The sequence below is a fragment of the Canis aureus genome, chromosome 9, assembly GCF_053574225.1.
Source record: "Canis aureus isolate CA01 chromosome 9, VMU_Caureus_v.1.0, whole genome shotgun sequence".
In the NCBI taxonomy this organism is placed as follows: Eukaryota; Metazoa; Chordata; class Mammalia; order Carnivora; family Canidae; genus Canis; species Canis aureus.
Window position 1 is genome coordinate 33,396,984 of NC_135619.1, and position 26,012 is coordinate 33,422,995.

At 38.4% G+C, this 26,012-nt stretch overlaps 1 protein-coding gene and 1 pseudogene across 4 annotated transcripts in view; both read right to left on the reverse strand.

Annotated features, from left to right (window-relative positions):
* Window positions 1-26,012, reverse strand: part of BMP4 (bone morphogenetic protein 4) — a 185,727-nt gene that overhangs the window by 42,454 nt on the left and 117,261 nt on the right. For 2 of the 4 annotated variants that reach the window (XM_077909337.1, XM_077909335.1), the window contains exon 2: window positions 2,524-2,560. The exons of the other annotated variants lie outside the window; for them this stretch is intronic. The gene's annotated coding sequence lies outside the window, so the exon portion shown is untranslated. The remainder of the gene's footprint in view (window positions 1-2,523; window positions 2,561-26,012) is intronic. 4 annotated transcript variants of the gene reach the window in all.
* On the reverse strand, window positions 22,998-23,947 carry LOC144320604 (ferritin heavy chain pseudogene; annotated as a pseudogene).

The window sequence follows — 26,012 nt, forward strand, 5'->3', positions numbered from 1 at the left end:
TCATTTTCACTTGGCACTAAGAAAAAAATACATTGCTGGTTTGATTCTGTTGTTCCAAATAAAATCAGAACTAGAAAGCCAGCACACAACTGAAAATTGATGCATGATTTTCTCCTTCAGTTCTTCACCCTAAAATGAGGTGTTGCACGAAATTCCTGATGTTCCAAGTTTTCCAAGATTATAGTAAAAATCTCAATGGATCATCAAATACGCTGACTTTAGGGTGGAGCATGCCACTTGGGAAAAGTCAGCCACCCTGGTTTCCACCAGCATTAGCCTCTGACAGCCATGCAGTGTTTGCTACTCTGACACATCCTAAGTTCCTGGTGTGCCGATTGAGGGTCACCTGCTTAATAATTCGGCCAACTGCTGCAAGTTCAAAGAAAGCTATTCTTTTCCTATAGCACCATGACAAAGCTGCTCACTTCTTGATTTTCAAGAATCAGAGTATAAAGGACAATAGAGAGAGGGAAAGAAGGGAGGAAGTTACACCCATGAGGACAGAATTCAAAGAGGGAGCAAGGTCAAGAACTTAGCTGAGGTGAAATAATCTTTTGTAAATGAGTGAAGAACAAAGGTCAGAAGGGGAAAATTTGCCCATTTTCTCTTACAGTTTGGGGGTTGGGTGGAAGAATTTTCATCCACAACCTCAGGTAAGTGAAAAGCAGTACCTTAGTACACTACTGCTACAAGTCTGTTATGGCTGCCGGGAAAAATGTTGGTTCAGGCTTTGAAAAGGGTGGAATAGACAAGGATAGATATATCAATATATTTATATCAATAGGTATATGCCAATATTTTAAAAGTTTTATGTTTTGGGGTACCTGGGTGGCTCAGTCAGTTGAGCATCTGACTCTTGGTTTCAGCTAGGACATGATCTCAGAGTCATGAGACTGAGCCTCATGTAGGGCTCCACATGCCGCAGGGAGTCTGCTTGAGATTCTCTCCTTCTCCTTCTGCCCCTTCCCCTGCTCCCATGTGTGCTCTTTCTCTCAAATAAATAAATAAATCTAAAAAAAAGTCTTATGTTTTTATATACCCTTTGATCCAATCATGTAGCTTCCAGGAATTTCCCATTTATTTATTTAATAAAAACATATTATATTACTTATGGTATGTCAGGTAGTTTTAAGTGCTTAAGAAATTAACTCATTTAATTTTCAGAACAATTTTTTGAGATAGGCACTATTATTTTACAGGTGAGGAAAATGAAACACAGAGAGGTTACATAACTTGTCCATAGCCACCAGCTAGTATGTGGCAGAGTCAGCATTTAAACTTATGCTGTCTAACTAGAGTCCCTGGAATTAACTATATACTATACTACCTGTGATGGTTAATTTCATGTGTCAATGTGACTGACCACAGGGTGCCCATATTAAAACATCATTTCTGAGTGTGACCATGAGAATGCTCCAGGGTAAGATTAGCATTTGAATTGGTAGATACAGAAAACTACATTGCTTTTCCCAATGTGGGCAAGTAGGTGGGCATGTACAATTTGCTGAGGGCCTGAAGAGAGCAAAAGGCATAAGAAGGAGGAATTCTCCCCCTCTCCTCCTTTTTTTCCTGTTTCTCTGATCAAGCTGGAACATCCCATCTTTTCCTAACTTTGGACTGAGGCTTCTACCCCTGACTCCCCTGGTTCTCAGGCATTCAGAGTCTGACTGAATTCACACCACCGGCATTCCTGGGCGTCTAGTGTGCAGATGGTAGATTGTGGGATTTCTCAGCCCCGATATTGAGTGAGCTACTTCCTCATAATAAATCTCTTTGGATAAATTATATATATAAAACCAATAAGAGATATTTATATAGCCAATAGAAGATATACAGTCGACCCTTGAACAACATGCGTTTGAGCTGCACAGCTCCATTTATACATGAATTTTTTTCTATAAACACAATGCAGTACTGTAAACATATCTTCTCTCCTTTATGAGTTTCCTAATATTTTCTCTAGCTTACTTCATTGTAAGATTATAGTATATAATACATAAAGCATCATAAAAATGTATATTATTGACTGCTATGTTACTGATAGGCTTTGGGTCAACATTAGGCTATTAGTAGTTAAATTCTGGGGGACTTAAAAGTTATATACAGATTTTTGACTATAAGGGTCAGTGCTCCTAAACCCCATGTTGTTCAAGTGTCAATCATATATATTACCTCCTATTGGTTCTGTTTCTCTGGAAAACCCTACTATACTGCCTAAGTAGTCAGCATGAATGTACACAAAGATTTAGCTATGAGGCTGTTCATTCAACACAAACACATTAATGCCTACTGTGTGCTAAGTGCAGCCCCTCTTTCCTTTTCAAATGGAGGGTAAAAACTCATTGTGAGTCATAAAAAAATTTAGTGGATTATAACAAGAATTTCTTCAAAAAATACAGAAAAGAATTAGAATAGAAATTAACAGAAAGTGAGTTTTGTTTCATGACCTTTTTTTTCACTTATATGTGTGAACACAAGCATATATGCACAGGGGAGTACTGAATCAGAACGCTGTGTACTTACCGTAAGTTATTATCAGAAAGGTTTAAAAGTCAGCAATCTAGTAGTAAAGAAAAACATTAAAAAAATCAGATAAGTAATTATACTGTGTTGTTAAGTTTTTTAAAATAATTGCAAAAAGTTGTCTGACAATAGGAGATTAAATAGATTATGATATAGACATAGAATAGAATTCTATCTAGAAACTAAAATTATATTGTTGGGAAGTAATGACATAAAAACATGTGCAAGATGCAGAGATAAGGGGAAAGTCAGATTATAAAACAACATGTGTAATATACAATAAAAAGCAATAAAAAATATATATACACACATGCACATATGTGTATTTGCACAATGGACTAAAAAGGATAGTCATCAAGATCTTTCTTGATGTGGAGTTGTGCAAAAAAATATTATTTCATCTATCTGCATTTTCTGCAATTAGTGTAATTACTTTTATAAGATATACCCTTATATAAAATATTTAATGTACATGATTATATAATAAGGATTAGTATAAACATAATGAAAATTCTTGCAAACAATAAAAATAAAGAATTCTAGCAGACAATAAAAATAAAGAATCTTTGCAAACAATGATAATAATAATGAAAAGGACAAACTATCCAATGAATGAGTGGGCAAAGGATGGAAACAGATTATTCATGGAAGAGGAGCTTTTCTTCCCGAATAAACACATCAAGTGATGCTCAACTACACCAGTGACGAGAAATGCAAATTATTACAGATAAAGATAAAAATATCTCTTTTATCAGTTTTGCAAACTGTTAACCTGGCCCTATGAAAACCACTCTAAAAAAATCCTATAACCTGGAATTTCAGAATGGAAATGAATGAGTGGCCACCTTACAAAGGAGTAGGTACTGTAAATATCAAACTTTCCCAGGTACTTAATATGTGCTTTTATTTCTGCCTCAAATTCTCAGGGCCAGAGGTTGGAGAGACTGAAACACTGGCATTGATTAGTAGCCCTACAATATCATGAAATAAATCATTAAATAAGGTACAAAGGCTTCTCCAAAAAAGTACAAACACTTCTAACACAGATAGAAAGATAGTATTTAGGGGCACCTGGGTGGCTCAGTCAGTAAAGCATCTGTCTTCAGCTCAGGTCATGATCTCAGGGTCCTGGGATTGAGTTCTGCATCAGGCTCCCTGCTCAGCAAAGAGCATCTCCCTCTCCCTTTGCCCCTCCCCTCACTTTTGTGCTCTCTCTCTCACTCTCTCTCAAATAAATAAATAAAAATCCCTTTTTTAAAAAAAGAAGGCTGTCTATCGGAGAGATATATTTCAGAATGGAATATGAACTTCAGGTTTTTTCTTTAATCATTTTTTGGAGAGAAGGCCCATCTGGACAGGACTCAGTAACTAGAAAATATGCATCACTTTTAAGGAGACACAAGACACATTTGGCCATTCTTAGTGGTTTCTGACAGTAATGTCATTTAGCACTTGTATCCTTAAATATTTCATTTTTATAGTAACTATTGGTTACAGTAGTGGTGGTGATGGATAATTGTACTTTACTGTACATTTGACTAATATCTTTCATGAACACTCATTACTTGAATTGTCTTGCTTGTCCTACCTCTTTTCTCCTTTGTCCTGATTTCTTTATTATTTTATTTATTTTATAAACCACTATAAAGAACTTGGGGAATAAGACTGACAAATACATGCACAAAGAGTCAAACAAAAGCTATCTCATACCATAAGGCAGCCTGAATTTTTCCCCATAGACAAAGAGGTCCAGATCAAATGGCTTAGCTAATGGCTTATAAGTGGCCTCAGAGTGGGAGTCAGGGATTAAAGTCTCAGGTGCTGACAAGATGACAGTAGGCTATATCTTCATAATCCAGAGAATTGAACCTGATTGTCCCTATGGTCATTACTTCCTATTTCCTTCTCTTCCTACTATTGCTGTAATCATTTCTCTTTTTAAGATTTTATTTACTTGAGAGAGAGAAAGTGAGCACGAACAGGGGAGAGATGCAGAGGGAGAAGCAGATTCCTCACTGTGTGGGCAGCCTGATACAGGGATCAATCCCAGGACCCTGAGATGATGACCTGAGATGAAGTCAGTTGCCCAACTGACTGGGCCACACAGGTGCCCCTCGTTGTAGTCATTTCAACCAAGCTCAATAGAATGTGGTCACTGCATATAAGCTGGGGGAGTGGGATGAACAGAGCAGAGGATGAATTTAGTCTGCTCTGCACAGATAACTGTTTTGGGGTTTTTTTTTTTTTAGAGATTTTATGTATTTATTCATGAGAGACACACAGAGAGAGGTTGAGACACAGGCAGAGGGTGAAGCAGGCTCCATGCAGGAAGCCCGATGTGGGACTCGATCCCAAGACCCTGGGATCATGCCCTGAGCCAAAGGCAGATGCTCAATCGCTGAGCCTCCCAGGCGCCCCAGATAACTGTTTTTAACGTAAAATCTCTTTTGTACCATATTTTTTATTTGGACTTTTGAAAGTAATAATAATACTTTAGTTGCCTGTCAAGTTATATAACACAGGATATATTTACTTCTAGATTTTAAGCACACACATGCACAGAAACATAAGGGAATATGCCATCACATCCAGCTGTATTTAAAGATTTTCCCAATAATTAGTTCACAACAGGTGATTAAGCAGTTATTAAACATACTTTAAGTGAATCTTCAAGGGCAAATGAAACATTTTAATAACAATAACATCACAGCAGCTAAGTACATAAAATAAATAAAACAAAGTAAAATGAAATTAGATAATTACTAAGACAGATTTCTTCTCCCAAAGCTTCCTCAAACCCTCACTGGGTACTTCAGGGTTGAGGGAGGACCACAGTTTATGGCAATTGTTGGTGTCCCCAGGGCTGTGGCAGTGGGTGGTAATATGAAATAGAAAGCCAGCTTGCCAGAATGTGGTTCTGATTCACCATCTTCACAACTGAACTGGGACAGAAGTGAACAGTACGAATCACCGTAAGAAAAGGGATGTTTCTATATTCTGGGCTGGTGACTGGCTACACAGTGGGGGGAAAGTGGCTAGAGCCAAGAAGCTCCCTTCAACGTTGCTGCTACTGCAACTCCTTTTTTTATCTTTGTATCCTTCCTTTAGAGTTCTAAGAGCTGGAGCTCAAATTCAGTTTTGAGCTTTGAGCTAATAGAGAGAGGGAAGGCAAGAGGTTAAACCAAACAGTTAACTGTGTCTCTTCAAAACTGACATTTAATACAGGGTGTAAATCACTAGGGGAGCCTGTTATTCCTTCAGGAATGCAATTACATAGGGTCAAATAAAACATGAAAGAAACCAACAAGTTTTAAAATGTAGTATGTTCTCAAAAGTAGGCAAGAAGGAATGTGAAGCAGTTCAAATATGCTAACACTCCCTGCTGTCCTATAGGAGAGGATTACAAGGAGAGGTTTCTGCTCTTTAATGATTATGTGGTTAAGCACGGGTATGGAAGCACATCGCCCAATCTGGCTGCTTCCCACTGGACCCTCAGCTTCCCAGAGCTCCCTGCATTCATTCAAAGCAGGTGTAGGCTTTGCTGTTCAGCCCATTACCATTACAGTCCCATTACCAGCCCTGCCCTCCACTTAACACTTTTCAAAAGTGTTTATATGGCTGTACAGAATACACTGTGGGTATTTTTTTTCTATTTCACTCACTCCTGCACCCCCCCCCCCAAAAGCAAACCCAAAAACCCACCAGGAGAATCCTTATTCTGTGACTTCAAGCTAGACAAAAATTAATGTTTGACTTCTTCTACAGGCTTTCCAATGTTTATAGCCACTTGTAAATAGTGTAGGCGCTAATTTGCTCCATGGGGCAGTGGAAGGTGCGCTTATGTTTATATTTTGGGAAGTGTCTGTTACAGTTTAGTGCATTTCAAAAATCTGATCTTAAAAATATGACTCACCTTCAGTTTAACATCCTCATGAACTAGGGTGACCAACTCGTCTCAGTTTACCCTATGTTCTTTTTGATCTAGCACCGAAAGTCCCACAGCACAGGAAACTTTTCATTCCCAGCAAACCGGGATGACTGGCCATCCTATTTCACACACATAGCACACATTCTCTCTTTATCCCTGTGTTTCTTGCCCTGCAGATATATCCCAGGTGTGTGTACAAACAGGCATACATGTGACAGACCAGCAGATTCTGAATCAAACAATTTGTGATTAGTAATTTCTTTAAAGTTTTGCTTTTAAGCATATGCAACAGCATGGTAGAAACTGGGTCTAAATTGTGTTGAGGAGAGAGGATGGCTGGGAAGGGACACTGAGATCACTACTAAACTAATTATAAAAGAATTCAAACAAAACAGACAGGTCAGCTGGGTTCAGATTCCTGTATAATCACTGACTTTTATAAGCTAGTTCTCACTTCTCCAAGAAAAATACAGTTTCAAATGAGTTGTGACTCAAACTTGACTTTCCTTATCTTGCTTACAAAGTGTATCATACTACAAAGCTGACTTCGCAGAGTCTAATTCCGAAGGGTGCAGATTCTATCTGGTTGGTTGAATCTTGGGAGTTTCCTCTCCCCCAGCTCTCCCCTACCGGCCCCATCCCTCACCCCTAACCAGGCAATGGTGGCCCCAGGCTGGTCCTTTTGAATCCTGCCAAGGGCAAGGAGCTGCCCAGGTCAAGCTCACTGACTAGCAGGCACCTTGGGGTATGTCTCCAAGGTGCACAATTTCCTAAGCTCCTTGCCACCCTGGCAGTTCCATGTGCTCCCAGGCCTTTCCAGCAATCCCTTGGCCACCCCACAGATTGCACGGCTACCCTAGCACCTAAGATATATCATTTTGACTGTAAGCTGAGTTATGAAGGTCTGGGAGTCAGCTGAACTCCTGAGAGCAGTCTAACTGAGCAGACCCAAGACCAGAATAAAACTTGGTTTATCTTAAATATCTAAGTCCTTTGGCTCTTTGATTCATTCATTGACTCTTTTTTCTGACAGTGCAATTGGAAATCTATCTGTCCCAAGAGAATCCACATTCTCTCTCTCTATCTCTCTCTTGCTCTTTCTCTCTCCCCACCTCTCTCGTTGTGGCCATTTTCTTGTTCTGTCAAGAGATGCCAAACTGATACATTCACCAGAAATAACACAAAATAAAGCAAAAAGTAATTATAATTAAATTTTTTTTCCGGCTTATGTGAAACTCTTACCTCAGAGGATCTCCTTTCCTATGCTTAGAACTTGTATGTCCAGATCAGACACGCTATAAGCATCAGTCTCAAAATTTAGTCAAATGCAAAGAAACTGGTAGTAGACAGGGCAAATAAAAGCCTGAAGACTAAGGCTTGAAAGGGTAGAAAGGTGTAGAAAGGTGCTTCCCTGCAATTTTCAAAGGAGCATCAGGTATGCGCTGGGGGACAGAACCTGGGCTTGGGAGGCCAACAGATCTAGGTCTGAATTCCAGCCCAGGCACTTATTAGTCATGTGATCTTGGACAAGATACTTCACCACTATAAATCTCAGTTCCTCATCTGTGCCATGGGGATAATACTAGTTCTAATATGAGGACAGGAAATAGCATATGTAAAGCACTCAATGCATAGTCCATGTTTAATAAGCAGCTTTCACTACCATGGCGATGGATTTCACAGGATAAAGTGAACTCCTCCAAAAGCTCACAGTGCCCTGTGTGTTTTGACCACTGGGCTTCTTCCCTAATGGACATCTCTAGGAACTCCGAGCTCTTAATCTCAGTCCTCCACCCACGCTCCCTAACTGGCCTGAGGCAAATCACTTATCTGTCTCAATTACTTCATCTGCACAGAGGAGGATAATAATATTTACCTCCCTCAGAGGAGTGTTGGGAGAATTAATGAATGCTTGTACCCTGAGATCTACAGATGAAAGGCAGTGTAGAATTGCAAAGTATTATTATAAATATTAGTGTTATTTTGACACATTTGCATGCATGCATATGTGAGCAAATTTGCACCTAGAGCACTGGATGGGAGTATGTGACTTTCAAGTATTATCCTGTGAGTACCCCTGGCAGCCCACGGATGTTTGTCTGTGTAATTCATACACAATAAAACAACTGGTCCCAGAAATAAAAATTTGGGTAGCTGGTATAAAATCAACCTCAACCATAGCGTATGGTTAAGTGCTTTCTAGAAGTCTCTTGGCCAGTGCCACAGTCCTTCTAGCTTCCTTTAGGCGTAAAACCTGACTATGTGATCAGCTCCCTAAAAAGCAGTGAAGTGTAACTCTCAGACTTCTCTATCCGCCAATTCAGAGAAACATCCTTGAGCCTAGAAGTGTTTGCTCCTGAGCTAACTGCATCCACTTGCAAAACACACACTCATAAAATCCGATTGCGATTGCGAAGAAACACCTCTTTCAACCCACCTCACAGCCCTGTTCTGCCCCTTCCACGTCAAGTGCCAAGTTCCAGCTCTTGAGGCTCCTCTCCTCTTTCCATTAAGGCCTCTGCTTCCTCCCACTTGTCCCCATTCCATACTGACTGAATTCCCTCCTCTTGAGGGGTGAGAAGTAACACTACAACACTATCCACCATACCATCACATCACATAACTCCCCAGAGATCACTTCTGTGACCTGTGCTTTTAAGAATAAAAGAGTAAGAAGCAAATGGAAGTTACATGAGGAAGTTAAAATTCCCTCGTGCCTTGGGACTGAGCCCTCGGCTGCCATTCCTGCGTGGATGAGGATGCGGTCCCCTCCTCTAAATCCAGATACAGAGCAGCATATGGACATGAGCAAGACGCATGTCTGGTCTCCACCATAAACCTTTGCAGCCTGGCAAGAGACAGCAAGGCTTATTCCAGACCCCAATTCTCATTCCTGCTACAGCCATCATAAACGCCTGCTGACACCAAAGAACAAGCCTGTAATCCTCATAAAAGAACATTTTTGAACCCTGGAAACCAAAGAGGGATACCAACGCCAGTTTTTAAACTGACATTCCCTCTGCTCCTGGGCTAGGTCGGACACTGACGAAGCAGGTGACCGCCTTCGAGTTATGGGTTAGAGGCTGTGCACTGGCCTCCCTATTCCTAACATCTCCCCCCCGTGGCTGGGCAGATGGCCTGGAGTTCCCATAACTTGTGGTTAAGACATTGTCTCCAGAAGGCTGTGTGTAAAATGGAAATATGTGACATGAAAATCAACATGTTAAATCATTCCAGCAGTGTGCTGGATCCAGCTCTCAATAGCTTGAAAGAGCCAACTATGTGCATCTCTTCCCAACTCTACGTTCTCCTAACATTGATGGCCCAAAATCAGCCAGTGGTGCCTTGAAATCACCAAATGCTGCAAATCAGGGCTTTTTCCCCGAGAAAGGTGACTGTGAAACCTTTACTGCACACCACCAATTAGCACCCACTTTTACCCATTATCATTTGGTAATAAGACAGGTTGATGCTGTTGCCAGGGAAAGAAGTCCAGGTTGGACGTGAGTGTGGAAAGCAGGGGGAGTCAACCAGGACAGCAGGTGAGCATGCGTTGCCATTGTCCGGGAGCAGCCAGAGGGTAGTGAATGCCTTGGGGAGGAGTGAGCAGAATGTATCCTTCTAGGTTTTGCCAAAGGTTGGCCTGCCTTGTAGATTTTAGCTGCAAGTAGAGGATGCAGCAAGCACTGCATTCCCTAAGATGCTAGCAGAAGAAATGTGGGGTTTAGACTCTTTGTTGCCCTAACAAACTGTATAGTCTCTGAGCCTCACTTCCCTTAACTATAAAATTCAGTTAACTGTACTCCTTTGATGGGATTTGTGAAGGATTCAGAGAGATAATGTTAATAAAGTACTTGCCCTTGACAGAAATTCTAATATTGATAAGTTTATGGACACTTCACTGCCCTCTTATTTACTGTTTCTCAACAGTATTTGTCATGTTCGGTCAATCTGGACCTGAAACCTTCAACCCTTCTAGCTTCTGAAACCCAATGCTCTCTTCGTTTTCCTCCTTCTTCTCTATTCCTGCCTTTATTGGGTCTTTCTTCTCTAATCCCTCTCAAAACTTAATCCAGGGCCTCCTTCTCTTGTTTCTCTGCATAGCCTCATTAGGCAATCTCATCTAGTCCCATGGATTTAAATGTTATCTTCATGCTGATGACTTCCAGACTCCTAGAATTATCCTCTGTCTAGACCAGTGATTCTTCAAGTAGGAACCCTGGACCAGCAGCATCAGCATCACCTGGGAACTTGTTAGAAATGCAAATTCACAGGCCCCACCCAAACCTTCTTAACCAGAAACTCTGGAGGTGGGCCTGACGACAATCTGTTTTATCAAGCCCTGCAGGTGTTTCTGATGCTCCCTGAAGTTTGAGAACTACTGGTTCGGGCTAACATATTTAATAGCCTTATTTACATCTCTACAGAAATATCAGACTTAATACACCTGACACAAAGCTCCTGTTCCCTTCCTAATTCTGCCCACCTACCATGTCTCAGAATTGCTCTCCTGAGACAATGGCATTATCATTCATCCATTTGCTAAACCTAGAAATCAAGATGATCCTTTCTTTCTCCAGCTTCCTCAGTTCACAACTAATCTATTAGCAAATATTATTAATTCTATCTCTGAATTATAACATCAATTTGCTACTTTCTCCACATTTCCCCCACCACCACCATAACTGGGACCACTATCAAACATTGCTTGTTCAAGCAAGACCAATGCAACCTTTCCTACCTGCTTCCACTCTGGTTCCCCTCTAACCCATGCTCATCTGTTGCAGCAAGAAAGCTAGATCTTCTTAAAATGGAACTTGGCTTATGTCACTCTCCAACCTAAGATACATTTAATGGCTTCCCTTTACACCTAGAATAAAATCCAAACCTGGTATTATGGTTTCCACGGCCCTGCATGGCTTCACACCTCCCCATCTCTCTATTACCTCACCTAGTGGCACTCTCTCCTTCTCCCCTCCTGTGTATAACACACACTGGTTTTCTCTCAGATCCCTGAATGGGCCAACTCCTTTCTGACTCAGGAACTCTGTTCTTCTGTTGTGAATTTTCTTCCTCACCCTGTGAGTGGATGGCCACTTTCCATCCTCACAGTTTCTGGTTAAATGTCACCTCTCTTTGTGTCCTTCCTTACCACCTATTAAAGTCCCCTCCATACCCATTATTCTCATCACCTTTTTATTTCCTTCCTGGCATGTCTGCAGCTTGTTAGTTTTCTAGTCAGTTATTAATCTCTTGATGTTGGTTGTGTTTTGTTTCCCTCTGTCCCTCTCACCCTACCACCCTGAGCATAAACTCACAAGGGAAGGGGGCTTAGCAACTTCATCACTATCAGTGTCTGGCAAGGTAACTGAGGCAGAGTGGGTAGTGGTTGATGTTGCCATTATTATTATAACATGGAAAGGAGGGCAATCTGCTTCACTCAGTCTATCAATTCAGATGTTCATCTCATGCAGAAACACCTTCACAGACACACTCCGAGTACAGTTGGACCAAATGTCTGGGCACACTGCAGCCTAGTCAACCTGATACATAAAATTAACCATCACACCACACTACTGATAAAACTCAGAAAGATGAAGACGCTCACACTATAGTGAAACCAGGATTCCAATCCATGTATATCTCTCCAAAACCCCATACTATAGGTGTTGCTGCTCAGTTACTATCATTTTTATTTATAATTCCCAAGCCCAATGTGTGTTACAAAGAAGATGCTGGTTATTCATTTCTTTCTTTACCCAGGAGTAAATACTTTATTCTAGGCTAACCCAAACACATTTTATGATATAGGGGCTTCTGCTCCAAGAAAATAACACAAAGCAAGAGTTGGTGTGTAAACAACCAACTGTGGGGGGAAGGAGAATCATTTCTGAACTTGGGCCCCTAACCACAGACTGAAGATAAACTATTCTTTTAATTTTTTGCTCCCTCATTCATAGGAATTAAAAGCTTTCAAATGATTCATCACTGTAGCTATAGCTGGCATATCAAAGGCACTCCATAACTGTCTGCTACAACAGACAAGCAAATAAGTGGAAACAGGATGTTAATTTGAAATTTTCTACTGGGGCACCAACAGGAAACAGAAAGGAAATCCTAGCAGAATATGCAGACCAAGATTGTAAACACTTAAAGAAAACATTAAGAAATAATCTCTCAACTCTAGATATGTTCACCCATAATGCAGACTTAAAAGAGCAGAGACAAGGCCTCCATGAGGGTCTGACTCACTGGGATTCGAGATCTCTCACTTGAAAGCCTCTAAAGTGGGGCTTTGGAGAAGAGGATTTCCTGGGGTCCACTTCTGCCTGTGGCTCCACTACTTAGCTCTCCTGCCACCAGGGGAGAGAGAGAGAGAGGAGTACCCACCCCTTATCCTAGTTCTAAGGAGAGAGGCTCCAAAGGGAGCATCTGGAAAGCCTGCCATGTGTTTTTCCAAGTCCTGGGGGAGAGAATGCAAGAGGCCGGCTAACAGCAAGTTTAGCACAGTAATAACTGCAAGCCAGTGCTTTGAGAGCCCCCCAAATGTGTGAAATCCACAGAAGAATGTTATCCTGCTGTCATTAAAAATGGGGCCCTGCCCTGTCTAAATAAGCTTCTGCCGGAGGTCAGAATAAAGTGTAAGAATGCAGAAGCCGAGTGATCAGTGAGGCTGCAGAATGACCAGCCAGAGAAGGGATACCACCCACATCAAACGAGTTGAACTTGAAGAGGCCCCTGCAGGGGAGCCTCTGAGGAACCCACAGAAGAACTTACAAGGTCCAGAGATGGCAAAGTCAGCTGATGACAGCAACAGTCAAGTAAGGACCTGCCAAGTCTTTTGTCATCCCCGCCACTTGGGTCCCCTGCATAGTCAGTGGAGAGAGGAGGAGAAAAGCAAGGCAGGTAAGAAGAAATGGACAGTGACCCCTTCTCTACTTTGAAGGGTCGACCAGAAGTACGACTCAAGCTGGGGAAGAAAGGTGATTTAACACTACACAAATTCAGAGTTTGGTTATTACATAGGACTGGACAATTAATTAGTGAACTGGGGCCATGATTATGACACAAGTCATAATTGCAGGGTATTTTTTCCCCTGGATGATCAGTGAAGCAGCCCAGCCCAGAATTTAATCCGGAGCTTGAAAGTGGGACTAGCTCTGCTAAATAGATGTTAACTCTCCATGAGTCTAGTTTGATCAATATACTATTTACAGAATGAAAGAATGGTGAATATATGAATAAATAAACCAAATCCTAACAATTCCCAAAGCTAAACTGTCCATGATGGGGAGACAATTCCAAATGCTGCATGTCCTTTCAGATCCCACTTGTCTGTAGCATCTGCTAATGGAGCTTCGAGATAAATCCAGGATAAAATCCTAGAGAAATAAGGAGGTTATTTTATTGATTAGTTAGCCAAAAGCTATGATAGCTGAAAAGCTTTTGAATTAAAGGAGTCAGATAACTATAAAAACAACCCTCTTTCCCAATATTCCAACTCCACTCCCTAAAGATGACCCAAAGTCAGCAATTTGGTCTATAAATTTCTAGTCCTTCCTCTATACATTGGCATAAATATAGGGACATGTAACTGATATATTTTGATGTTTGCTTTTTTAATGGATTCACCATATTTGTGTTATTCAATAATATTTGTTTTGACTGAACATGTTTTGCTTTCTAATAGGTGCACATAATACTGATATCTCATAATTTATCCAGTCACATTACTATTGATGGGTCTTTAAACTGTTTTTAATTTTTTATCAGAGTGATACAGAAGAATTTTTTCTAACATCTCTGCAGGCACAAATAATGCTTCAACACAGAATTCTAAAAATGAAGTTGTTAGGGTCAAAGATCCATTTCAAATGTAGACAGATACTGCCCAAAAGATATTAATTTATATTTCTACCAGGACTGTCTAATGGCATTTACATCCCCCACACACTTGCTGATGCTGAATATTATCAAGGTATAGTCTTTTTTCCAATTCGCTCAGTAGAAATCACACCACAATGTTGTTTTTATTTGCATTTCCTTCATAAGGAGTCTCACCATATTTTTTTTGTTTGTAGACCATTTGTACTTTTCTGAGGTCAATGATCTATTCATGTACTTTCCCCATTTTTCAATTGGGTTGTTGATCTTTTTTTACTTGTGAGGTATGTTTTTATTTTGTGGATACTAATTGTTAATTACATGTTTGACAGATATTTTAATCTCAGTCTATTATTTGTGTTTTAACTTTTTAAGTGCTTCTTTGAGGAAAATTTTATATTTTTATGGGAGAAAAAGTAGCATTTTTTCCTTTGTGGATTCTAGGTTTTGTGTGTTGCTTAGGAAGACCTTACCCCAATGAAATATTTCTCCATTTTTCCTTCTAATACTCTTGCAATTTCGTTTTTTCAAGTTGAAGATTTTTAATTCATTTGGAATTATCATAGTGTGAAGTAGATATCTGTATTTATTTTTCCAAATTGTCCCAACACCATTTATTCATTCTTTCTTCTTTGGTTAAAAATATCATTTTTATTATAAACTGAATTCTAATTCATTTCTTCACCTGTTTGGAAATTTTCTATTCTGTTCAATTGTTCTTTATTTAGGAGTAATAGTATTTTACTTTAATTACTATAGCTTTATAGAATAATTTGATATTGGACAAGTCAGGGTCCAGCTCATGTTTCCTCATTTATTTTTAAAAATCTGGTATATTTGAGAATCATTTTTCAAATTTAATAACAATTTGAATTTATTAATTTGCAACTGATGTGACAGCTTTACAGTGTTAAACCCCTCATTCAGAAATATAATTTCTGGGATCCCTGGGTGGCGCAGCGGTTTGGCGCCTGCCTTTGGCCCAGGGTGCGATCCTGGAGACCCGGGATCGAATCCCACCTCGGGCTCCCGGTGCATGGAGCCTGCTTCTCCCTCTGCCTGTGTCTCTGCCCGCCACCCCCCCGTGTGACTATCATAAATAAATAAAAATTTAAAAATATATATATAATTTCCATCTTCATTTATTGAGGTTTTCTTTTACATCCTTGAATAAGGTTTTAAAGTATTATTTACATAGGTTTACACATTTGATAGATTTATTCCTGAAGTTTTATAGTTTTTGTTGCTTTTGCTATTACACTTCCTAAATTGCTGGTGTAGAGATACTACAAATATCTTATATCCAGCCATTTTATTAAAAATTCCTTAGTTAATACTCTTTGCTCCTCTCTGGAAACTCTTATTAGTAAGATTAATATTTTGACCTCAGAACCAAAGGTGTGAAACATATTCATGTATCCTTTAAATATCTATAAGATTTTATGTCCAACCAGAGAGAAAGAACATGTAAATACAGAATTCAATCAGACAGTACATGTTAAGGTGAAGAGAGTTATTAGTAACCTCAGTAGGAGGTTGTGGACTTAAATCTGATGGAAGAATTAGGTATTTTGTAACTTGAACCCAAGAGAAATGAATCCCATTTGAAGGGTTTATAATTGGGAGTCTCTGCTGTCTTAGCAACAAAGAAAGGAGGTCAAGATGTCTATTGGTGATGACGGGAGAATCACTCTGGATATACAGATCCCAGGTTCCTTTCTCTTAACCTATGCTTTCTAGAGATGATAAAAGCCAGTTTTCTAGCAGTGGTGAAACTGACCACTTCAGGTAGTGTTTCCAATCTCATGGAAGTTTAGAATTTAATATATTCTAAAGAAAATCAAACTGAAATTGTTGATACTTTTGTGTTATATTTAAGATAATTTGGGTAAATTTGGTAAATTTGATATTGAACAGGCATTAGGTTTCTGAGAGATTAGCCTTGTGACTTCAATTTGAAATGTGTAGCTGAATAATTGACTTTAGAATTAGGGATTTATTTGGGGGCACCCAGGTAGCTAAGACAGTTTAGTGTCTGACTCTTGATTTTGGCTCAGGTCATGATATCAAGCCCCAGGTGTGCAGCCTGCTTAAGATTCTCCCTCTCCCATTGCCCTCCCCCACCTACAAAAACATAGTAATAATAAAAAGAATTAGGGACTTACTTTGAAATATGAAAGAGAATTTGACCAAATTTATAAACAGTATCAGAATGTTAAATAATATGAGCTATGCCACACTTACAGGTTTAATTTATTAGATTTATAAAAGTTGTATACATATTGGAAAGTTTTGGTTATTACATTAGGCATATTTAAGGCTTTGAAGAAAATTAAATGTATCAAAGTTATAAGTGCATTTTATTTCCTTGAAGAGAGTGTAATTTTGGGGATGCCTTAGGGGCATCTGGGGAGCACAGTCAGTTAAGCAACTGAGTCTTGGTTTCAGCTCAGGTTGTGATCTCATGATTCTGAGACTGAGCCCCACCTCAGGCTTCACACTCAGCACAGAGTCTGCTTCAGATTGTCTCTCCCTCCACCCCTCCTGCTTGTGCTTTCTCTCTCTAAAATAAATAAATAAATCTTTAAAAAAGAACTAATTTTTAAAGAATTGTCTACAAAACTTAAGTGACTCAAATATTTTTTTAAAAAAAGTAAAGGTGATTGTTCTTATTTAACAACACTTACAAAAAGACAAGATTTGTAAGTTGAACTTAAAGGCTTAGAGAAAACTAAACTTTTAAAGTTTCTTACCCTAATACATTGAATATTCATTTTTAAACATACTAATTGGTTTCTTTTGCACATAAGTTAGAAATGCATAGCCATCACAAAATTCATGCTGATTATTTTCTTAAATTTTTGAGTTAGATGATCATTTCACTGGAAATAATGTCAGTTTTATTGCTTTTCTCCCCTGTACTTAGACCTTTTAGTCCTTTCTCTTGTTTGTATCTTGGCAAACATTAGTGCAGATGGTGACCATGTTTTTTTTTTTAAGATGTATTTAATGGGGATCCCTGGGTGGCTCAGCAGTTTAGCAGTTTAGCGCCCGCCTTCAGCCCAGGGCGTGATCCTGGAGTCTGGGGATCAAGTCCTGGGACTGAGTCCTGCATCGGGCTCCCTGCATGGGACTGGCTTCTCCCTCTGCTATGTCTCTGCCTCTCTCTTTCTGTGTCTCTCATGAATAAATAAATAAAATCTTTTAAAACTCATGAGAGACAGACAGACAGACAGACAGACACAGAGAAGCAGAAGGAGAAGCAGGTTCTCTGCAGAGATCCCGATGCGGGACTCTATCTCAGATCCCAGGATCATGCCCTGAGCCGAAGGTAGATGCTCAACTGCTGAGCCACCCAGGTGTCCCAACTATCTATGTTTTATTCCTGATTGTCATGATAGTACTTCACCATTAAGTATGAAGTTTGCTGTCAGTTCTTAAATATAACTTATACTTTATCAAAGATATTTCTTCCTATCCTTAGCTTAAAAGATTTTTATTATAAATGATAATGATCAAAAATTATAATTATGATTTTTTATCATAATATCTAACACTTTTTTAGCTTCTATTGAAAGATCATGAGCTTTTTTTTACTTTAATCTGATAACAGGGAATTACATTAGTATATTTCCTAATATCAAAATTTTCTTGCTTTACTATGGTAAATCCCAATTGGTCATGACACACCACTAGATTTTACTTGGTAAAATTTTTAGAAAGATTTTTATATTTGTATTCACAAACGAAATTGGTCTATAATTTTATCATCTATTATTTTGTCCCTTTTTCCACTTCTAAAAAACTTTATTTTTTAGAGTTTTATGTTCACAGAAAAACTGAGTGCAAAGTACAGAGATTTCCCATATACCTCCTATCCTAAAACATGAACAATCTCCCCTAATATCAATATCCCATACCACATTGGCAGATTTGTTGTAATCCATGAACCTACATTAATACATTAGTGTCACTCAAAATCTATAGTTCACATTAGGGTTCACTCTTGATGTTGTACACAATATGGGTTTGAACAAATGTATAAAGACATGTATCCAGCATTATGGTATTATACAGAATATGTTCACTGCCCTAAAAATCCTCTGTGCTTCATCTAGTCATCCCTTCCACTTTCCCCAAAGCTCCTGGCAACCATGGATCTTTTTATTGTCTCTTTAATTTTGCCTTTTCAAGAATATCATATAGTACATAAACTTTTCAGATTGGCTTCTTTCTTTTTTAGCACTGAATAATATTCTAGTGTCTGGATGTACCAGTTTGTCCATTCACTTACTGAAGGACAACCTGATTGCTTCCACATTTTGGCAATTATGAAAAAAAATGCTATAAACACATGTGCAGGTTTTTGTGTGGACAGAAGTTTTCAGTTCATTTAGGTAAATAACAAGGAGCACAATTGCTGGATCATATGGTAAGAGTATGTTTAGTTTTGTAAGAAAATGACAAGCTGTCTTCCAAAGTAGCTACACCATTTTGCATTCCCAGCAGCAATAAATGAGAGTTCCTAGTGCTCCATATTCTCATCAGCATTTGGTATTGTCAGTGTTGTGGATTTTGGACATTCTGATAGGTATGCAGTGGTATCTTGTTATTATTTTAATATGCAATTCCCTAATGATGTATGATGTGGAACATCTCTTCATATGCTTATTTGCCATCTGTATATCTTCTTTGATAAGGTCTGTTCAGTTCTTTGGCTAATTTTTTAATAGAGTTGTTCATTTTCTCATTGCTGAGTTTTAAGAGTTCTTTATATATTTTGTATAACAATCCTATAGCAAATGTGTCTTTTGCAAATATTTTCTTGTAGACTGGCATGTCTCATCTTTATGTTGACGTCTTTCTCAGGGCATAAGTTTTTAATTTCAATGAAGTCTAGCTTTTTAATTATTTCTTCACAGATCATTCCCTTGGTCTTTTATCTAAAAGTTCAATTTCTTTAATAGATACAGAATTATCCAGATTATCTATTTCTTCTTGAGTGAGTTTAGCAGATTGTGTCTTTCAAGGAATGGGTACATTTCATCTAGGTTATTAAGTTTATGGGCATAGAAGTGTTCATAATACTCCTTTATTATCCTTTTAACATCCATGATATAATGATGTTCCCTCTTTTATTTCTGATATTAGCAATTTGTGTTTCCTTTTTTTTTTCCTAGTTAGCTGATTGGAGGCTTATTGATTTTATTGGTCTTTTCAAAGAACCAGCTTTAGATTTTGTTAATTTTCTCTACTGACTTCTTGTTTTTAATTTATTTTATTTCTGCTCTAATTTTTATGATTTTTTTCTTCTGCTTATTTTATATTTAATTTGCTCTTGTTTTCCTAGTTGTCTAAGGTGGAAACTTAGACTACTAATTTTAGATGTTTCTTGTTTCCAATATATGCATTTAATGCTATAAATTTACTTGTAAGCACTGTTTTCGCTATATTCCACAAATTTTGATAAGTTGCACTGTCATTTTAATTTAGTTAAGAATATTTTTATATTTCTCTTGAGATTTCCTCTTTGACTCGTGTTACTTAGAGTTGTCCTGTTTAATCTCCACATATTCTAAAATTTTTCAGCTACATTTCTATTATTGACTTTTAGTTCAATTTCATAAAGTCTGAAAGCAGAGATTGTATGATTTCTATTCTTTATACTTGTTTAGTTGTACTTTTGACCCAAAATGTGGTCTCTCTTGGTGAATGTTCCATATGACCTTGAAAAGAATGTTTAATCTGCTGCTGTTGGATGAAGTAGTCTATAGATGTCAGTTATATTCAGCTGAATGAGGTGCTGTTGAATTCAACTATGTACTTACTGATTTTCTGCTTGCTGGATCTGTTCATTTCTGATAGAGAAGTGTTAATGTCTCCAACTATAATAGTGGATTCATCTATTTCTCCTTGCATTTCTATCAATTTTTGACTCATGTTTTGATGCTGTGCTATTAGGCATATATACATTAAGGATTGTTATGTCTTATTGAAGTATTGACCTCTTTATCATTATATAATGCTCATTATCCCTGATAATTTTCCTTGCTCTTAAGTCTGCTCTGTCTAAAATTAATATAGTTACTCCAATCTTATTTTTAGGTAATAAAAGCATAGTATATCTCCATCATTTCACTTTTATGTATATACATGTCTTTATATTTAAAGTGAGTTTTTTTTTTTTTAAGATTTTATTTATTTATTCAGAGAGAGAGAGGCAGAGACACAGGCAGAGAGAGAAGCAGGCTCCATGCAGGGAGCCGGACGCGGGACTCGATCCCGAGTCTCCAGGATCACACCCCGGGCTGCAGGCGGCACTAAACCGCTGTGCCACCGGGGCTGCCCTAAAGTGAGTTTATTATAGACAAAACATCTGTCTTTTTAAGGGTTTCTTTTTTTGCACTGTTTTAAGTAACCTCTACACCCAACATGGGGTTTAAATTCACAAACCTCAGATCAAGAGTCATGGTCCCGACTGAGCCAGCCAGGCACCCCCAATCTCTGTCTTTTAATTTATGTATTTAGACCATTGACATTTATAGTGATTACTGATATAGCTAGGTTAACAGCTACTATATTTGTTACTATTTTCAATGGGTTGCCCTTGTTTTTTATTCTTTGTCTTTCACACTTTTTCTACCTTTTGTGATTTTCATTGAGGACCATTTTATTCTAACCCATTTTGGATATTCCATCTCCTTTGGTCAATCTTATAATTTATAATTACCTAGAAAATTATACATTTCATCAAGATTTTCAAGTTTATTTATATATTTTTGTTTAGATAGAATTCCCAAGTAATTCCTTCCTTCCTGACATTTTGTTGCCTTTCTCACTCCAAATATATTTGATGTTCTCTTTCTATTAAACTATAAATGGAATAGCAATAGGTTTTTTTTAAGATTTATTTATTTATTTATTTATTTATTTATTTATTTATTTATGATAGGCAGAGAGAGAGAGAGAGAGAGAGGCAGACACACAGGCAGAAGGAGAAGCAGGCTCCATGCAGGGAGCCCAATGTGGGACTCGATCCCGGGACTCCAGGATCGCACCCTGGGCCAAAGGCAGGCGCCAAACCGCTGAACCACCCAGGGATTCCAGAATAGCAATAGTTTTTGTCTATTTCATAAGTCTTTTCATTTTATGTCCTTTTGATTTTATTACTAAAATATTTTTGTGGTTTTTACAGCTTAAAAGTATTTGTACTTTCATCTCTATTATATTGTTCTTCAATTTCATTCATTCATTTATATCTTTCCTACTTTTATAAATTGACTGCTTTAAGCAAGGCTATTTCATTTAAGACTGTCTATTCCAATGATCATACATTCTGGTCCTCACCAATAGGAGTCCAATATCATTATTCTGCCACCAGGTGGCTGGCTAGTGATACTGAGATACGGTGACATAATAGGGCTCAGGGTTGATATCTGCTGTTGACGCACTGGATATCCTACAGAGGTAGGGGCCAGACCCCATTCATAACTTCCATCCCCACTGCCATACTCTCCATGAACTCATTGAGGAATCACTGGAATCACCAAGGAAAGTAGCTGCTGACTGACTTCCTTGGAGTGGGTCATCTGGTTCATCCTTTGGCCATCTGATTATTGAGAAGGTCCTCAGTTGTGAGGATACTTGGTCAGCATTCATAAATAATCGCAAATATTGTCACACTCCAGGTCAAAGACAGGACAATGGGAGTGGCTCACCAGGTGCAAGTGATAAGGGGGTGCACTATTTGCAGAGAATTTAAAAATAATAATAAGGCCAACTATAAATTAGTCTTCTTTTTATTAGCAGCATGTACTAGCAATTCTAAACAATGTCAGTGATACAATATACCTCCCTCAAAAAGTCTTGTTGATTTATGTTTTAAAAACTGCTTGCACCTGGAGCAGACCACTCCTACCACCTGCCCTTGGTATGTCAAAAGTTTCCATCTACTTACTCTGGCCCTAGACCTTCTTATTGCCAATCTTCCAGTATTATTTTTTTCTAGTCTCTGTCCATCCAGACGAACACTAGCCCCTGATTATTGACTTAGACTCTAACACAGGATGTCCCAGTTTCCAAGAAATGTGAACAAAAAGATGTAACACTTACAATTCTGCCCAGAAGAATTTCTCTTCATCATGTTGATTGTCATCATTGTCAATTGTCATCATTGTCAATTTATCATTATCATCACACACAACTGAGGTTAATAAGTACAGCAGTCTGCATATACTGCAGAATCATCATCCATAATCATGTTTAATGTTTTGTTTCCTTATTTAAATGGTCTTAGGGTGCTCTTCCCACCCATGAGGCTATATCAGTGGGTTGAAGGAGATACGGTTATGCATCAAAGGTGGGAATACTTAAAATGGGCACCATCTGTTCACATAGTTTACCAGTACCTTTAGGTCTGTTAGAGCTCAGTCTCATGGGTCCCACATACCTTGTTGAGAAAGTGCTGCTAGGCACACTCAACCTTATGGCTTGTCAGATAAGATAATATGCAATTTATGATATGCAGTTCTGTAGCAAACTAAATAGAGCCCACATCGGGATAGCAGCTAACTGGAGTTCCTACCTAAACAATTTCTCAAGAATCCAATGGAATTCTCCAAAAAGATGGCGCCAGTTTTTTCTTTTGGGGGGGGGGGGTGTACCAAATTACTTTATTTGAAGGAATGATACAAACGAAAGAAGTAGATGTTTTGGTACAACTTATAAAAAAGGTAAAGGTAACCCCAACATGCATGCACTGCCTCGGTGACCAGGGAAGTCACCCTGTGGCTATGGGAAGACAGCCTAAGGCTTAGCTCTATCACTGTTTCCCAGGGTGTGCTTGTCAAAGAGATACTCTGCCATGCCAGATTCGGGAGCCCCCATCTTGCACAGGTTGGTTACATGGTCACCCAATTCTTTGATGGATTTCACCTGCTCATTCAGGTAATTAGTCTCAATGAAGTCACACAAGTGGAGGTCATTTTTATCAGTGGCCAGTTTGTGCAGTTCCAGTAGTGACTGATTCACGCTCTTTTCCAAGTGTAATGCACACTCCATTGTACTCAGCCCATTCTCCCAATCGTCACGGTCTGGTTTCTTAATATCCTGAAGGAAGATTCGACCACCTCATTGGTTCTGCAGCTTCATCAGTTTCTCAGCATGTTCCCTCCCCTCATGAGACTGGTGGAGAAAATATTTGGCAAAGTTCTTCAAAGCCACATCATCACGATCAAAGTAATAAGACATGGACAAGTAGACGTAAGATGCATAGAGCTCCAGGTTGATCTGGCAGTTGATGGCGGCCTCTGAGTCCTGGTGGTAGTTCTGGCGCACCTGCGAGGGGGATGCGGTCGTCATGGTGGCCTTGTCTTCACTGGTCATTTGGGATAGTTGCATAAGGCTAGAAGGAGTCACCATTCTTCTATGTTTCGAGTTTGTGATAGTCAAATATCTTTACAATATCGCTAAAAAATAAAGTATTGCTTTTGATTTCCTGTTCATTTATGTTCTTGAAGTTATTTGAATAAAATTATTCATAACAGTCCTTTACTATCCTTTTAATACTTCTAGGATCTGCAAGGATGATCTCTCTTTCTTTCTTTCTTTCTTTCTTTCTTTCTTTCTTTCTTTCTTTCTTTTTCTTTCTTCTTTTCTTTTCTTTTGTTTTCTTTTCTTTTCTTTTCTTTTATTCATCAGAGATAGAGAGAGAGGCAGAGACGCACCTGTGAGGGGTGGGGCAGGCAGAGGGAGAAGCAGGCTTCTTGAGGGGAACTTAACACAGGACTCAATCCCAGGACCCCAGGATCACGACCTGAGCCAAAGGTAGACACTCAACCACTGAGCCACCCAGGTGCCCCAGATAACCTCTCTTTCATTCACACAATAGTGCCTTGTGTTTTCTCATTGTCTTAATCATATGTTATTAATCTTTTCAAAGAACAGAGTTTTTACTTTTGTTACTTTTCTCTATTGTCCATCCATTTCTTATAGCATTGATTTCCATTCCTATCTTTATTAATTTTTCTACTTAATTTTGGTTAAAATTCCTCCTTTTTCTGTTATTTTAATGTGGAAGTGTAGATTACTGATTTTCAAACTTTCTCCTTTTCTAACATAAGCACTTTTAAGTATAAGCACTTTTAAGTATAAATATCTGTCTGTCCTAACTCTGGAAAACGAACAAGGGGTAGTGGTAGGGGAGGTGGGTGGGGGGATGGGGTGACTGGGTGATGGGCACTGAGGGGGGGCACTTGACGGGATGAGCACTGGGTGTTATACTATACGTTGGCAAATTGAACTCCAATAAAAAATACACAAAAAAATAATAAAAAAAGAAAGAAATTTCTGTCTGTGCACTGCCTTAACTTTCCTTTAAATTTGAAATATCAACAAAAAAAAAAAAATAAATAAATAAATAAATAAATAAATAAATAAATAAATAAATAAATAAATTTGAAATATCTACTCAGCTATTAGAAATGACAAATACCCACCATTTGCTTCAACGTGGATGGAACTGGAGGGTATTATGCTGAGTGAAGTAAGTCAGTCGGAGAAGGACAAACATTATATGTTCTCATTCATTTGGGGAATATAAATAATAGTGAAAGGGAATATAAGGGAAGGGAGAAGAAATGTGTGGGAAATATCAGAAAGGGAGACAGAACGTAAAGACTGCTAACTCTGGGAAACGAACTAGGGGTGGTAGAAGGGGAGGAGGGCGGGGGGTGGGAATGAATGGGTGATGGGCACTGGGGGTTATTCTGTATGTTAGTAAATTGAACACCAATAAAAAATAAATTTAAAAAAAAATTTGAAATATCTCCATTACCATTCAGTTTAAAATATCTTCTAATTTCCATTGTGATTGACTTGCTTGATCCATAAATTAGTTGGAAATATATTGTCCAACCCAAGCATTTGAGAACTTTTTAGATAGTTTTTTGCTGTTTATTTCTAATTTAATTCTGTTGTTTTTAGAAAATATATTCTGAGTAATTTTCAAGGCTTTGTAACTTATGAAATTTGTTATATGGCCAAAGAGTAAAAAAAACAAATCTTATTATCTGTACAATAGGATGTGGTACAAAGTAGGCATTCCATAAAATATTTGATGAATAAATAAATGAATGAAAAGTTGCCACACACACAGAATAAAGTGATGCACAAATTACAGAAGTCAAAAGGGAGTAGTGAAATCATGATGGGGCAGCAACATATAACTTTTCTATAGTTGAGAGTACAAGGTCCTTGTTCTCTAACAATTGGATCTTGAGTAGGTACAGAATGAATGTGAGAAATCCTGCAACCAAAAGATGAAAACCAAGGACAAAGCCTTAAGAAACAGCAAATGCTGGAGATAGAAAGAAAACAAATCAAAAGGGACCAGTGAAGTGAGACCTCACCTCTCCAGTTAGTTAAGATTTGACTAGTTTATTGTCATTAGTAGACTACAAATGATTTAAGAAAACCTTATGTGTATTAGCACATGTTTTAATAATTGACATATGGGCAAAGACAACTCTAAGTAAACTTATATATAGGTTCTTTTTGTTTCTATACCAATGCCTGTGTCTTTTAATGTCCTAAATAAAGTATCCCATAATATACAGTCACCAGCTAGGTGCCCTGGTCGATGCTCAAGATAATTCAATCTACTAGGGCCCCATTCACA